At 44.1% G+C, this 14,353-nt stretch overlaps 1 long non-coding RNA gene across 1 annotated transcript; it reads right to left on the bottom strand.

The window, feature by feature from the left end:
• Positions 1 to 5,184: 5,184 nt before the first annotated feature.
• LOC309540602 lies at positions 5,185 to 11,632 on the bottom strand. Its single transcript, XR_014223379.1, has 3 exons — positions 11,471 to 11,632; positions 8,114 to 8,219; positions 5,185 to 5,370 (listed from the first exon to the last, which is right to left on the bottom strand). It is a non-coding gene; the product is annotated as an uncharacterized lncRNA (long non-coding RNA).
• Positions 11,633 to 14,353: the final 2,721 nt, after the last annotated feature.

Genomic DNA, 14,353 nt, shown 5'->3' with positions numbered 1-14,353 from the left:
TCGTCTCCCTACTATAGGAGTGAGGAACGTGTGGCTCTACAAATGTTGTTGAACTCCAGCTCCAATCATCCCTGATCATTGACCTTGCTGGCTGGGGCTGATAGGAGTTGAAGTCCAACAATATCTGGAGGACCACACGTTCCTCACCCTGGCCCTACTGTGACACAGAATTCACCAGTGCATGGTTCTGCCAAGAAGTTGTGCAAACCTTTTACTTGGAGCTTCCCAATAAAAGATTGACCAAGCATCAGCTGGAGATTCCTGTCTTCTTAATGAGATGTTTTGCAGTGTGACCCAGTGTGAGTGGAGGTCTCAGCCCCAGGCACTGCCAGATGGAAGATGAGCAAAATGGCAAGTAGACTGCATTGAGAGAGGGTTGGAAGAGAGTTCGCCACAGACAACTGTAGCAGCTGTTGGAACCGTTAACTGATTCAGTTATCTGGAGTCTCATAAATACATGGAATCATGATCACTGTAATCTTTGGGAGTCTCCTAGCAACTGTCAGCACCCTTAACCAACTACAGTTTCCAGGATTCTTTATGGGAGGACATGACTATTTACAGTGGTGTGATTCTGCTTTATATGTATAATACAGATGTGACCTTATAGTCTTTGAGTAATGGCCCAGAAGGCACTACTGCTTACTGATAGCTGATTAGTCCACTCATTCAGACATCAGGAGCTCTTGGGAGGTGGTCAGGCCACAAAATATGTGTAAGACAACTTGTTACTCTTTCCATGGAAGCTTTCTGAGCCCATGGCAAAGTTGTCTGGTGACACTTGTGTGTGTTTCCAATATGACTGCACCTCTCCTAGTTGACCTTGGGTGCTGAATTATTAGCCTCCTTCAACAGATTGATTATGGCGCCCACCTCCAAGGTGCTCTCCCCCACAAGGCTAATAAGACTGGAAGAACAGGCTAAGAAAAGGGAATAGATTGAATTTTCCGATAGGCAGAGAAGGGTGAGCATGACTTCCACTGGAAATAGCTTGCATCCGTTGCTTCTGGCTTCTCATGCTGAGATTTAATGCCTTCCCTGAGGAGAAGGCTAAACCTCTGAAACCAGGCAAACCTACTCCCAGGAGGTTGTAGCAAATCATTATATCAGAAAGCACCACACACTGTTCAGACAGGCTCAGTCTTGCTTGGGACTTTCCTGTCTCTGGTTTCTGGTTGCCTTAAAAGAAGAAGAAAAAAGAGAGGTTGGGGAAGAGACAGACAAACTAATTAAATTGTGGCGTTAGGAGAGGGACATGCACTCAAAGTAAAAGCAGTTTGCACCGTTGTCTTGCATTAGCATTATCAGAGGATGACAGTGTAACCGAAGAGGGTTGTACACTGAGCATGAGAGGAAAGCTGCAAAAATAGAAATAGCGGGCAAAGCGTCAAAGGCAGAAACTGAATGTCAGGAAGCAGACTTATGATAACCAAAGCTGAGGCAGCAGCCAGCCAGACACTCGACGCAAGCGAGGGAGAAATTAGGTTTATGCATAAAGCCATCAGAAACGAAAGATGTGAATACAAAGCCCTGCAGGATCAGACCCTGCTCCAGGTCAGTCAATGCAGGAATGGGCCCAGGTAATGTAAACGTAGAAGACCAGGGTTCAAAATGGAAGCCCTGGAAATCAGCTGCCAGTCAGAGGCTGGGACTGTCAGAACATAAAGCCAGCTATTAGTCTCGCACCTGAAATTCTTGAGCCTGGGTGTTAGGTGCCTGTGGGAGAGCCAGCCATACCCCCTATTATATAACTTCAATAGCCTGCTTCAGTTCCTCAGCTGCTTGGAAAGGGAGGTACTAGCACACCAAGATGTTGCACCTCCCGTCACCCCATCCAGACACAATACTTTGTGGGTCAAATCAGGCCACAACTGCAGATGTAAGATGTTTGGCATAGGCATTGGGTATAACCATTTGACTTCTGGTTAGACTTCTGCTGGACTAGATGGGACAGTGTCCTCACCCAGCTAGGCTCCTCTTATATTCTCAGTTTGAAGGAAGCATGATTTCACCACTGAGTTTTAGTGGTCAAAGGGTCAAACTAGAAAGGACATTATCCATATTTGGTTTTTGTTTATTAAGTGAATAAGCGCCTTGTGGATAGGTCTGCACTACTAGCTGATCAATCATAGTGGCTAATGTTTTGCTAGTTGCGTGGAATGTATCCTTTTTCAGATTTGCAAAGGTAGTGCATGTGTGTGTGTGTGTGTGTGTGTGTGTGTGAGAGAGAGAGAGAGAGAGAGAGAGAGTTACAGTTAGTTAGTTTATTTTATTTGTTTGGTTCTAAGTTGCTTTGGATTGCCCTGTGCAAGATAAAGCAACTGACAAATTTAATAAGTTAGACACACACACACACACACACAGTCCTCAGGCCCATACCCAGCCAATTGGGATGTACATAAAAACTTACTTGGTTATTGTACAATGCTTAGATCCAGCATAGTATAAATGGCATTGAGCCTTTAGGATTGTTTAATATCTCATCTTTGCATCTATGCCTCTTTATGTTTTGATTTTATATATACCTTGTGTTGCACAATTTTAAATATCTTGTATTACTTTGACAATATATTTTGTTTTGCTGATTGTTATTGGAAGCTGCTCTGTGCCCACACAGCAATGGGAAGTGGAGAGCACTGCTGTACTCAAGTCCTGTGCTCATCTCCAACTCCTCGAAAGATTCCATCAATGGTGTCTCCTGGAAAATTTCACTTCACTTGGGAAGACAGGTGAACTAATGCCAGTGTACTGGAATAAGCAAAGATCACCAGTGTCAAAGCGATGATTCTTCAACATCAACTTGTTTGGACTGGTCATGTTGTTCGGATGCCTGATTATCGTCTTCCAAAGCAACTACTCTATTCCGAACTTAAAAATGGAAAGCGTCATGCTGGTGGTCAGCAAAAGAGGTTTAAAGACTCTCTCAAGGAAAAATCTAAAAAAAAAATGTAGTATAAACACCGACAACTGGGAAACACTGGCCTGCGAGCGCTCCAAATGAAGAACAACCTTTACCAAAGGTGTCATGGGCTTTGGAGACACTCAAACTCAGGACAAAATGGAGATAGTTGCTAAGAGGAAGGAACATTTGGCAAACCCTCACCGTGAGCAACTTCCCACTGTGGAAGAACGTGTGGATCCAGAATTGGCCTCCACAGTCACTTACAGACTCACTGTTAAAACCGTGTCTGTGGAAGACAATCTTACTCAGTTGCGAGTGATCGCCAACGAAGAAGAAGCTCAAGTCCTGACTGTTTGTTTCCCACAGATATCTGGTTGGCCAATGTGAGAACAGGGTGTTGGGCTAGACGGGATGTTGGCCTGATCCTGCATTCTCTTCTAATGTTGTTATGGTATAGGAAATATTGCAAATTAATGAATTTCAGTGGATCTGTTCTGAGTATGATTTAATTGGCTCTTACCCAGAATATTGAATTTATTAATTAACTTGATTTCAGTGTGCATGTGAGAGTGGTATTTAAGATACGATCCACCTGAGTTAAAAGAGTTTTGTCCCATTAACTTCAAGCATAACCTGAGCTTTCTTCCAGTGAAATAAATAGGACGTAAAATTCCTTGACTTTACATGGATCTCCAACAATGCTCTTTCCAGAACAGCTAACCCAGTATTTGCTGCTTCTGCTGAAACAGATGGTACCTGTGTGCTTGACTTCGATTGGAGTTAAATTTATGGTTTGCTTTTTTTATTTCATTAAATTCTTTTATAGATACAAAACTTCATACGATGCCCAAATATCCCCACAATTGACCATTTCGCACATGCACCCTCTGCTAAATCCCCTCTAACGCAATCCTTATAAAGTCTTCATAAAATTCCAATAAAGAATTTGTAAGTCATAAATCAGAACCATAAATCTTCACAAAGCAATAATTTCCTCGCTTCTAATCATGAATATATTTCATAAGTGAGACGACTATAATTTAGTCACAAAGCACAAAACAGCACAAAGTGGAAAAATTCATTTCTTCCAGCGACTATACTGTCAGAGTACTCCTATACTGCATTAATATATCAGTCCAGAAGTACATGCATACAGCTGCTAGAAGGAGTGTGCGTCAGCTCTGTGTGAGGGCTGAAGGAGGCAATTTGAAGTGATTTAGGAGTCCCCCCTCCCTTGAGTCAACTGTGATGTCAATCACCTCCAACCCAAAATCTTGTGTATCTCTCTGTCTAGAAGTTGTCATGTCTTAAGGAGCTATATCAGTCCTGTGCACATCTTTATTCCTGCATTGGGGAGGAGGAGAAGAAGAAGAGGAGGAGGAGGAGGAGGAGGAGGAGGAGGAGTTTGGAACTGATATCCCGCCTTATCACTACCCGAAGGAGTCTCAAAGTGGCTATCATTCTCCTTTCTCTTCCTCCCCCACAACAAACACTCTCTGAGGTGAGTGGGGCTGAGAGACATCAGAGAAGTTTGACTAGCCCAAGGTCACCCAGCAGCTGCATGTGGAGGAGCGGAGACGCAAACCTGGTTCACCAGATTACGACTCTACCACTCTTAACCACTACACCACACTGGCTCTCACTGGGAGGGTTGGACATTCTTGAGCAATCCCTATAATTCTATTTTTCTATCTTAACTATCAGCCAGAACAGCAAAATCCTGTGTCTGTGTCTGTGACTGGACACAGGACCTCGAACAGAGGTGTGTTGCTTAATTACAATCCCCCCTCCCAATCCCTGACCATTGATCATGCTCTCTGGGCTTGATGAGAGCTGGAGGCTGATGACATCTAGAAGACCACAGGTTCCGCATCCCTGCTTTCGCGCATTGTTCCATTTGGTAATGAATACCTGGCAACCGAGGCAGGTTGTTGTGAAATTATTTTCCTGATTCTCTTGAAATAGCAGGTTGGTTGAAATCAATAACAGACAACAGCTGGTCGCCTCGAGGGGAAAGCCGAGTATGAAGCACCAATATCCATTAGCAAGGAATGTGTGTCAAGATCACCTGCCATTCAAAAGGCTTTTACCCAAATCTATAAATATTGAAAGCTCACCGAGTTTCTCCAGTTTCATTTGTGACCATCAGTTTAATTTCTCTTTTCAAAGTGAGCCAAGGTGTGTGTGTGGGGGGGGGGTCCAGCCCTTTTTGAATTTTCATACAATGAAGGCTTTTAAACAGGATAGGGAGCATCACATTTATTTAATTCCCCCCTCTTTCCTGTGCCACTTCACATAGAAAATGGAGGCAATTTATCTGCCCACGCAAACTTTCAGGACTGAGCAGTGATTTGAACATGCCCCTTACATTCTTCTATCCTGCTTATCACTTCTTTTCTGGACTGCTGATGGAAGTGGTAGTCCAAAACATCTGAAGCACACAAGGTTGGGGAATACTATGGGGTAATCTAAGAGGTAATCCAAAATTACATATCATATAATTCAGAGCTGCTTCAAATGTGCATAATCATCATTCAATGGCTTTAATAAGTCTGCAAAAACTAACAATGGATAGAGTGCTTTTTGTGTGTGATGGTGGTCACCATCTTCGATTTTTTTTGCTGCCATTTTGTGCTGGCACCCGCAGCACTTTTACCATGTTATGAGTACCAGCACCTCTTAGAAAGAAGAAGAAGGAGACAGGGGAGAGGCTAGAAAGATAGAAGTATTCATAAAGAAAAATCAGAAAGTATACAGGATGCCTTTTTTCTCCTTTGTGACTTTTAGAAAGCAAACCAAATAGACTGGGGATGATATGTCAAGGGGAGACATTATTCAGTAGCAGGGGATACTAATAAAACTAATAAAGCTTAAGCATCAGGGCCCCTAATTCCAGAGGGGCCCCAGAAGAAACTTTAGAGCTCATTTAAAAACAAATGGGTCTAGTAGATGCAATTTGAGCAGCACAACTCAAATTGATTTTTTATTATTTTTTGTGTATCTTTCAACAATCCCATTGTGTGGCAATTCCCGCCCCCACCAGTTGGAATAAATAAAGGCACAGGACACCAGAATTTAGGTTAATGGGTGAAAAATGGCCACAACTTTATTTGGTTACAGGTAAGAGCGGTATTGGCTTTAGGCATTGGTCCTACCAGACTATCCGGCATGAGAACCAGAAAGGGTTAACACCAGCAGGGGAGCCCCTGAGATGCACATCCCTAGGCACTCCCCGAGGGGTCACCTCTCGGGGGCACGCTTTAGGCCCTAGCCTCCATAGGTTTTGGATGAGGCAATGCCCCCCAGAATCCTTTATCGGACTACCCTTAAATATTTGGGGGAGGTGATGGAGCTCCCCCCCGACTCATCTGCATAATAATACCCCTACCAATGCCTAACCACCAAAACCAAAGGCGTTGTGACGTTTTGCTACGAGGTAGGTGAAAAAACCAAATGGCTTTAAATCAATGCCAATTAGCCAAGTGGAAAAATTCCTACCAGGCCCCTTGCGGCAACCAACCGAGGTCCATAGCAAAGTCCAAGGGAAAACCTAGAGGGTGGGTGGGTGGGAAACCGCAGCTGGAGCGAGGAAGGAAAGCCCCGCCCCTGCAGCCAGCCGTTTGGCTGGCCCTGGGGCTGACGCGGCCCAAGGATTCCCCAGGTCGCATGGGGCTGCAGCCAGCCCCGCGCGGATGTTGGTTGGGCATGAGCCCGCAACACCTCCCCCCCCCTTATGTCAGGAGTGGCTTTGTTTGAGAGTCAGATGTTGCAAAGGTGTGGTGATCTGTCGTGGAACAAGCCCATCAAAAAAGGTAACAGTGGTTACCTAGACCTCATTGCCGGTTGTGAAGGGGTCCCCATATCAGTTCAAGCTTTGGGGGCCCCAAAAATGAAGGTTTGCCACTGCTCAGTAGAAGAGCATATGCTTTGTTTCTAGAAGGTCCCAGGTTCAGTATCGGCTGCTTCTGGTTAAAGGACCAGGTAGCAGGTTATGAGAAGGACCTTTGCCCATGAACAAGAAGATCAACTGACTACCAGCAAAAGGAGACTGTACGGGCTACATGGCTGTATGGTCTGACTCAGTAAAATACAACTTCACGTGTCCATATGTTATTGGCATTTCTTGATACAGGGGTCTGGAAGGATGGAAGAGCCTTTGGAGAATGCTTTTTTCCTGAAATGTGCACTGCTTGTTCTGATCTGACCTTCTGCTCTGTCTCTGTTCCTGGGGCCCAGGGGTGATTATTGAGGTCCTGAAGCAGAGGTCCTGAAGCATTCTGAAGACTTCCAGGAGGGAGAAGCTTCCAGGTAGGTGCAGTCAGATGTGAGGACTTTCGCATTAGTTTTCCCGCTTAAAATGCCAGCACTTCTGTCTTGGTTTCTAATGTTCCTTTTACACTGTGTTACCTGTTGCATTGGGACGTGGGTGGTGCTGTGGGTTAAACCACAGAGCCTAGGGCTTGCCTATCAGAAGGTTGGCAGTTCATATCTCCATGATGGGGTGAGCTCCCATTGCTCGGTCCCTGCTCCTGCCAACCTAGCAGTTTGAAAGCACGTCAAAGTGCAAGTAGATAAATAGGTACTGCTCCGGCAGGAAGGTAAACGGCGTTTCCATGCACTGCTCTGGTTTGCAGCTTAGTCATGCTAGCCACATGACCCAGAAGCTGCACACCACCTCCCTCGGCCAATAAAGCGAGATGAGCGCCGCAACCCCAGAGTCGTCCGTGACTGGACCTAATGGTCAGGGGTTCCTTTACCTTTTACCTGTAACCGTGGCTTTTTGACTGAGATACCGCCATGACACAATAAGTTTCATTTACACCAGTGGGCATGGTGTGGCACAACAGTGGACATGGCTGGGCATGTTGCCAAAACCATTATGAGCACACATGCTTCTGTTCCCTCATGAAAATGGCAGGAGAGAATTTTATGCTGGAATTCCGGCCCAAATATCATCACATGGCATTGTCTAGGAAAATGGTGGGAAATTACAAAGCAGAACTCCCATGACCTTCCAGGTTAATGGGGTTGCAAATGGATTCTTTCTGGAAGCAATTAGCATGCAAATGAGTACTAAAGTTCCTCTAGATTTCCTGAAGTGGCTTTTCCGTGAGGTGAAATATCACATAAAATGTGGAAATGATCTGGTAAGGAGACATGGAGGAAATGGAATAAAGTGCCATCGGAAAGCAGCTTTTGTCAACAACTTACCTTGGTTCCTACACATGCTGGTTTGATCTTGTCCATTTCTGGATCTGAGTCTGGGCTTAACTCGACAAGGAGGTGGAAGGATTTGATAGTTCCATATTGGCTGCACCTGAAATTTATGAATGATAGCAAGGTCAAGCTCATCCAGCTCTCCTAATAAGATATATCTTTGCTCACTTTCCTAAAAAAAAAAAAAAAAATCCCACTGAAATCTGAATTGAGATAAAATCACATTTGAGGGTGGAGAGAAAATGTGAACAGGCCATATGGCAACGCTTCAACCCAAAGATAATGTAAGGAGCAACTTTGCCAATGAACAGGAATAAACCTTTCAAATGAAAACATAGTAGCTTGAAGAGATTGAGGGAAGGATTTAGAATACCAGAAATCTGTCATTGTTTAATTGAGAGGGTAAAAGCACATCGTATATTATAATCACCTATCTTAAAGGACAAGAGGGGCTATTTAAGGAGGAAATATGAAAAGTCACATGGTAGGTCTAAGCAGACTAAAAAATAATGTTCTATGGATTTGTTATCAATAGCCAGGAAATCCACTCTAAGACTAACCATCAACCATTAAATCCTATTAGAGATGGATTATTCTGTCAATTTCAATTTCTCTCAGTTTCTCATTTTTCAGAGCTTAAATGCAGTTTAGTCCAGCACTCTAACCACTACACCGCACTGGTTCTTGTCTTACGTGCAACCAGATAGAGGGTTGTGCTGCATGTCACAGCTTCTGGCCGTACCCTTCCTAAAGGGCAACAGCCACCACTGGGGGGAATAATGATAACTGAGTAAGGCTGACCACTGGGTAAACATCTGTAGCCATGGCGTAGCATGCAAGGGCCACAGGGGCAAAATTGTTAGAGGTGCAAAATTTCAACACTTGGTGGTGCCTCAATACAGCTGCACAATTCCATCACTGGGCTCCATTGAAAACGGCGTCTCCATGCAAACTAGGAAGTGACCTCTCTTGACAATGGAACAACTCTTCTTTTCTTATCTCTGTGGCTGCAGTCTCCTGGGTGACGCCATCACTGTTAGGCAGATTAATGTACATGCGTACTATGTCCGTTTCCCTCCCACCCACCCTTTGTGCAGCCCAGGGCACTGGCAACCCATGCTACAACACTGAGGCATAAGATTGGGCTATTTGTAATTAAGCCAATCAAACCTTAGTAAACCTCTATCATACCCATTTTGTTCTTGACTAAAAAGTTTATTTGTAGGGAAAGAGCCCTGAATTGAGAGCAGCAGAGCTGACTTTCATTATCCTGAATTATAATCCACAGAAACTACCGAAAGCCTCTTGTATCCTATTAGCATATTATATCTTTTGCTTTTTTTAAAAAAAGTTACTTTCACAGGGTTTTTTTTCCTCATTTTTTCTTTAATGTACTAAAGGGTTTCTTTAAAAAAAATGAGGGCAATGAACGATGTGGGTAGCTAAGCATTTTGCAAGATATGTCATTTTTCAGTAGCGGGAAAAGTGTTTTAACAACCGGTATTCATTGGCACGTAACTGTGCTGTCCCTCATTATGAACCTAAATTTATCTCCCTTCCCACACAGCCCCAGTGTTATCTCACGTTTTCCTCTCCTAAATTGCTCACATCCAAAACGAAGGCTCATGAAATACAGAGTATAGAGGACATTTATATAGCGAGAACAGTATGCTTCCAGCATATATATATATATATATATATATATATATATATGAATGAAGTTCTCTGCATAACAGGGTTATTCTGTGTCCATCCCATTTCAGGGCTTAGCGCAATGGGAGCTATCTCACATTTGCACCTCGAAAATTTAAGAGGCCTACATCTCCCTAGCTTCCGAGAGCTCCAAATTAATGTACTCAACCTTCGTCCTAAATGTACTGCTATAAAAGAGTTAGCCTCTTTATTGACTTGGAGCCCCCTGGATGAGGCTATTTTGGCATGGAAATTATTCAGATTCGTCAGCTTAGCTTCCCCACGCTTAGGTAAAAAGAAATTGCAGATTCTTCTCAAGGGTGCACAGCTTAATTGCAGCCCTATTCATCCATTTCCCGTGTGTTGGGGAATTGTGTGCCGACAGGGAAGCAAAGCCATGTTTCGAGGCCCACTCCACCCCTCAGCGTGAAGTCTGCTTCCTGGAATAACTGCCTGTCTGCTAGAAACAAAGTAATATGGGGAGCTGGCTTATATATATCATACCCCTCAACCGTCCCAATTTACGTGGGACATCCTGGAATTACAGGAGCCATTCTGGCTTTTGATTGGATCCCAGAATGCCCCATGTTTTGGTCTGATGCTCTGGCATGAGTCAGCAGGCTGACACCAGACCTCAGGACACACAAAAATGCTCTTTTTGGGTCTCATACTCTTACACGAATCAGCTGGTTCTTGGGAGAGCTTGGGACCAAAAAACCAAGCACCCTGATTTTGATCAGCAGAATGTTGGAGGGTATGTTATACAGTTGTATCTTGGTTCTCAAACAAAATCTGTTCTGGAAGTCTGTTCGACTTCTGAAAGTAAACCTTGAATAATAATTTTTATGCGTCTGGGTAATGTTTGCTTCCAAAAGGAATCAGTTATTATGCTTCCAGTTGCTACAAACTGTGCAATATTAATATCTGCACTACATCTCACCTGTACTACATCTCGTACTACATCTCATAGTACTACATCTGTACTACATCTGGTAGGTGATACTACATCATCACCTGTACTACATATCTGCACTACATCTCGTAGTGAGAGATTTTACTTTCTTGGGCTCCACGATCACTGCAGATGGTGACAGCAGTCACGAAATTAAAAGAGGCCTGCTTCTTGGGAGAAAAGCAATGACAAACCTAGACAGCATCTTAAAAAGCAGAGACATCACCTTGCCAACAAAGGTCCGTATAGTTAAAGCTATGGTTTTCCCAGTAGTGATGTATGGAAGTGAGAGCTGGACCATCAAGAAGGCTGATCGCTGAAGAATTGTTGCTTTTGAATTATGGTGCTGGAGGAGACTCTTGAGAGTCCCATGGACTGCAAGAAGATCAAACCTCTCCATTCTGAAGGAAATCAGCCCTAAGTGCTCATTGGAAGGACAGATCCTGAAGCTGAAGCTCCAATACTTTGGCCACCTCATGAGAAGAGCAGACTCCCTGGAAAAGACCCTGATGCTGGGAAAGATTGAGGGCACAAGGAGAAGGGGACGACAGAGGATGAGATGGTTGGACAGTGTTCTCGAAGCTATCAGCACGAGTTTGACCAAACTGTGGGAGGCAGTGGAAGACAGGAGTGCCTGGCGTGCTCGGGTCCATGGGGTCACGAAGCGTCGGACACGACTAAATGACTAAACAACAACAACATCTCACCTGGCTTTTCACCAAAAAGTCCCAATGAAGCAATGAATCTCCTCTCTCCCACTTTGGTGCCTGGTGTTCAGTGACATAGCATGCCAGGTGCAAATAGACCACAGAAATGTAATTATTATACTTAGTTATTTAATTCAAGGACTACTGACACCCAGTGCTTCCCCCCCCCCCCAGGGCTACACAAAGGTATGCAGTACCAGCACCTTTTCTTCTAGAAGAAAAACACTGCTGACATCTCTAGTAGACTTTGGCAAACTAGCTTTCCCAGGTGAAGTTATGTCTGACAGCATGTCAGGCACCAGAGATGACCTCCCACTGCCATTACCACTGTCAGAGCCAGTTGCAAGATGACTGAGCAGGGGATTGTTACGTCAGAGCAAATGAAGAGGTATTTTGCATGCATTCAGGTACATGAGAGAGGCAAGTATGTTTGTAGGATGCACAAGTGGGAGGAGCTTGTGAGGGGAAAGGATCTAATTGGTCAGAAAGTCACAGGTGTGAAACTTAAGAGATGCTAGAGCAGGCATAGGCAACCTTTGGCCCTCCAGATGTTTTGGACTACAATTCCCATTATCCCTGACCACTGGTCCTGTTAGCTAGGGATCATGGGAGTTGTAGGCCAAAAATCTGGAGGGCTGAAGGTTGCCTATGCCTGTGCTAGAGAGAACAGTGCTGTTCCGAAAAAGAAATCTTAAAAAATGCATTTAAATGACATTTTGTGTTTGAGCAATATAATCTCGATGTCATGGTTTTTCTCATTTGAATTATACCTTCTAGATTTTTAAAAAGTTGTTTCTGATGAAGAGTTGTCTTCTAAATGCATTAGGTGCAATCATACAGAATTGGAATGCATTTGTAAACACATTGAACTATTTTCTTGAGCACCTTATAAACTTCACCACTTAAGGTGTTTGCTCCAGAACTGCAGCAGACCCCCCTTTTTTTCTTAAAGGGATCTAGCCTCATTACCCTTCTCATGACATCATCAGTGGGCCACAGCAGGGTCCCACTCAGGCATAGGAGCCAACTTTCTAGGGACCTTCAAAATATTTGAGGAGATCGCCCCCGCATTGCCATTCAAATAGTGTGTGCTTGTTTCATCTTGTAATCAGTTATGGGGGAGGCAGGTAAGCCCCAATACTTTATTCAAGTTGGCACCCCTGCCCTCAGGTCAAGATTGCATGCAAAATAAACTGAGTTGTTTTCTGAGTTTTGAAGCGGAGGGGAGTTTTCTGAGCCTGTGTGAATACTTAATCGAGAAAGGGCACATGGTATCATACTCTGAATTGGCTTTAAAAAGCAGGTATTGTAATCTGAATTGGCTTTAAAATGTAGTCATAGAGCAATTTCTGAGCTGGAAACCTATTCTGGAATGCTTTCAGCCTAGAAAGAGACGTTGTCTCAGCTTAATACATGCCCAGGTCTTAGTTCATGTTGTAGCTTGTGCTTCATACATCATTTTGAACATCACACCCATCAAATGTGACACGGAAAACCACTTTATTCACCCAACAGTGTGGACACTCACTTTGCCATTTAGGATTTGCATTATTGCCGTGCAATATCCTTCCATTTCCCTTTGGGGACTCCATCTGCAGTTCAGCAGAATTTCCCTCCCCAGTAGTAAAGTCCCCATGCAACTGAAACTGAAATGTGTTGAATATTTTGAAGACACTGCACTTTTTGAAATACAAAGCCTCCACACCATTAGTTGAGGGTCCCATGAGGCATTCTGAAAGGTAAAGCAAGGAGGAAACAGAGAGTTCCCTTGAAAATAGATGTCATTCTCAATACAAGTGCATGCAACAAAATGAGCTCCATCCATTTCTTCAAAGATGGGGAGGAGAATCCTTTAAGGCTGTGCCTGTAAAAGTTTCAAATACTGTTCACTTTCTTGACACAGTTAGTTCTTTCTCCAGCCTGCTGCTTTAACCCTACTTTTAAGAATGAAAACAATGTCTTCTTCCTGAAAATACCTTATCTGAGGACAGCGCAGGCTGTGTGATGACATTTGAGCAGATTGGGTTATGTGATCACATCCCAAAGCCAAATAGGAGGGAGGGCAATGCTCACTCTGAAAGGGATAACATTGCTGCTCTTTTTCATAGCCACTGCCTCGAACCATAACAGTAGTACCTCAAGTTACAAACACCTCAGGTTACAAACGCTTCAGGTTACAAACTCTGCTAACCTGGAAGAGTTACCTCGAGTTGAGAACTTTGCCCCAGGATGAGAATGGAAATCATGTGCCGGAGGCGCAGCAGCAGCAAGAGGCTCCATTAGCAAAAGCACGCCTTTAGTTATGAACAATTTCAGGTTAAGAACAGACCTCCGGAACAAATTAAGTTCATAACTAGAGGTACCACTGTACTGATATACAGAGGTCTTTTGTTCAGGGGTAAGGACATATCCTATCTTCCCATATCATCTGGATAGGTCAGTGGTCTAGAGCGTGGTGTTGATTATGCTAAGGTTGCAGGTTCGATTCCCATATGGGACAGCTGCATAATCCTGCATTGCAGGGGGTTAGGCTAGATGATCCTCAGGGTCCCTTCCAGCTCAACAATTCTATGATTCTATGATCTCAGCCAAACCTAGACTCATGGTGGTGTCCTCGCTAACCAGACTCAGCTACAGTTTGTTGCTAGCAAGGTGAGAACTTAAACATGGGATCAGGTTCAGACAATGTGCTAAGCCCACCCTAAGCTTAAAGGTAAAGGGACCCCTGACCATTAGGTCCAGTCGTGACCGACTCTGGGGTTGCACGCTCATCTCGTTTTATTGGCCAAGGGAGCCGGCGTACAGCTTCCGGGTCATGTGGGCGGCATGACTAAGCTGCTTCTGGCGAACCAGAGCAGTGCACGGAAATGCCGTTTACCTTCC

Source organism: Podarcis vaucheri (genome assembly GCF_965113315.1).
Source record: "Podarcis vaucheri genome assembly, chromosome: 9".
NCBI lineage: Eukaryota > Metazoa > Chordata > Lepidosauria > Squamata > Lacertidae > Podarcis > Podarcis vaucheri.
Note: the sequence above shows the minus strand (reverse complement) of the source record. Positions and strands in the feature narration are given on the sequence as shown.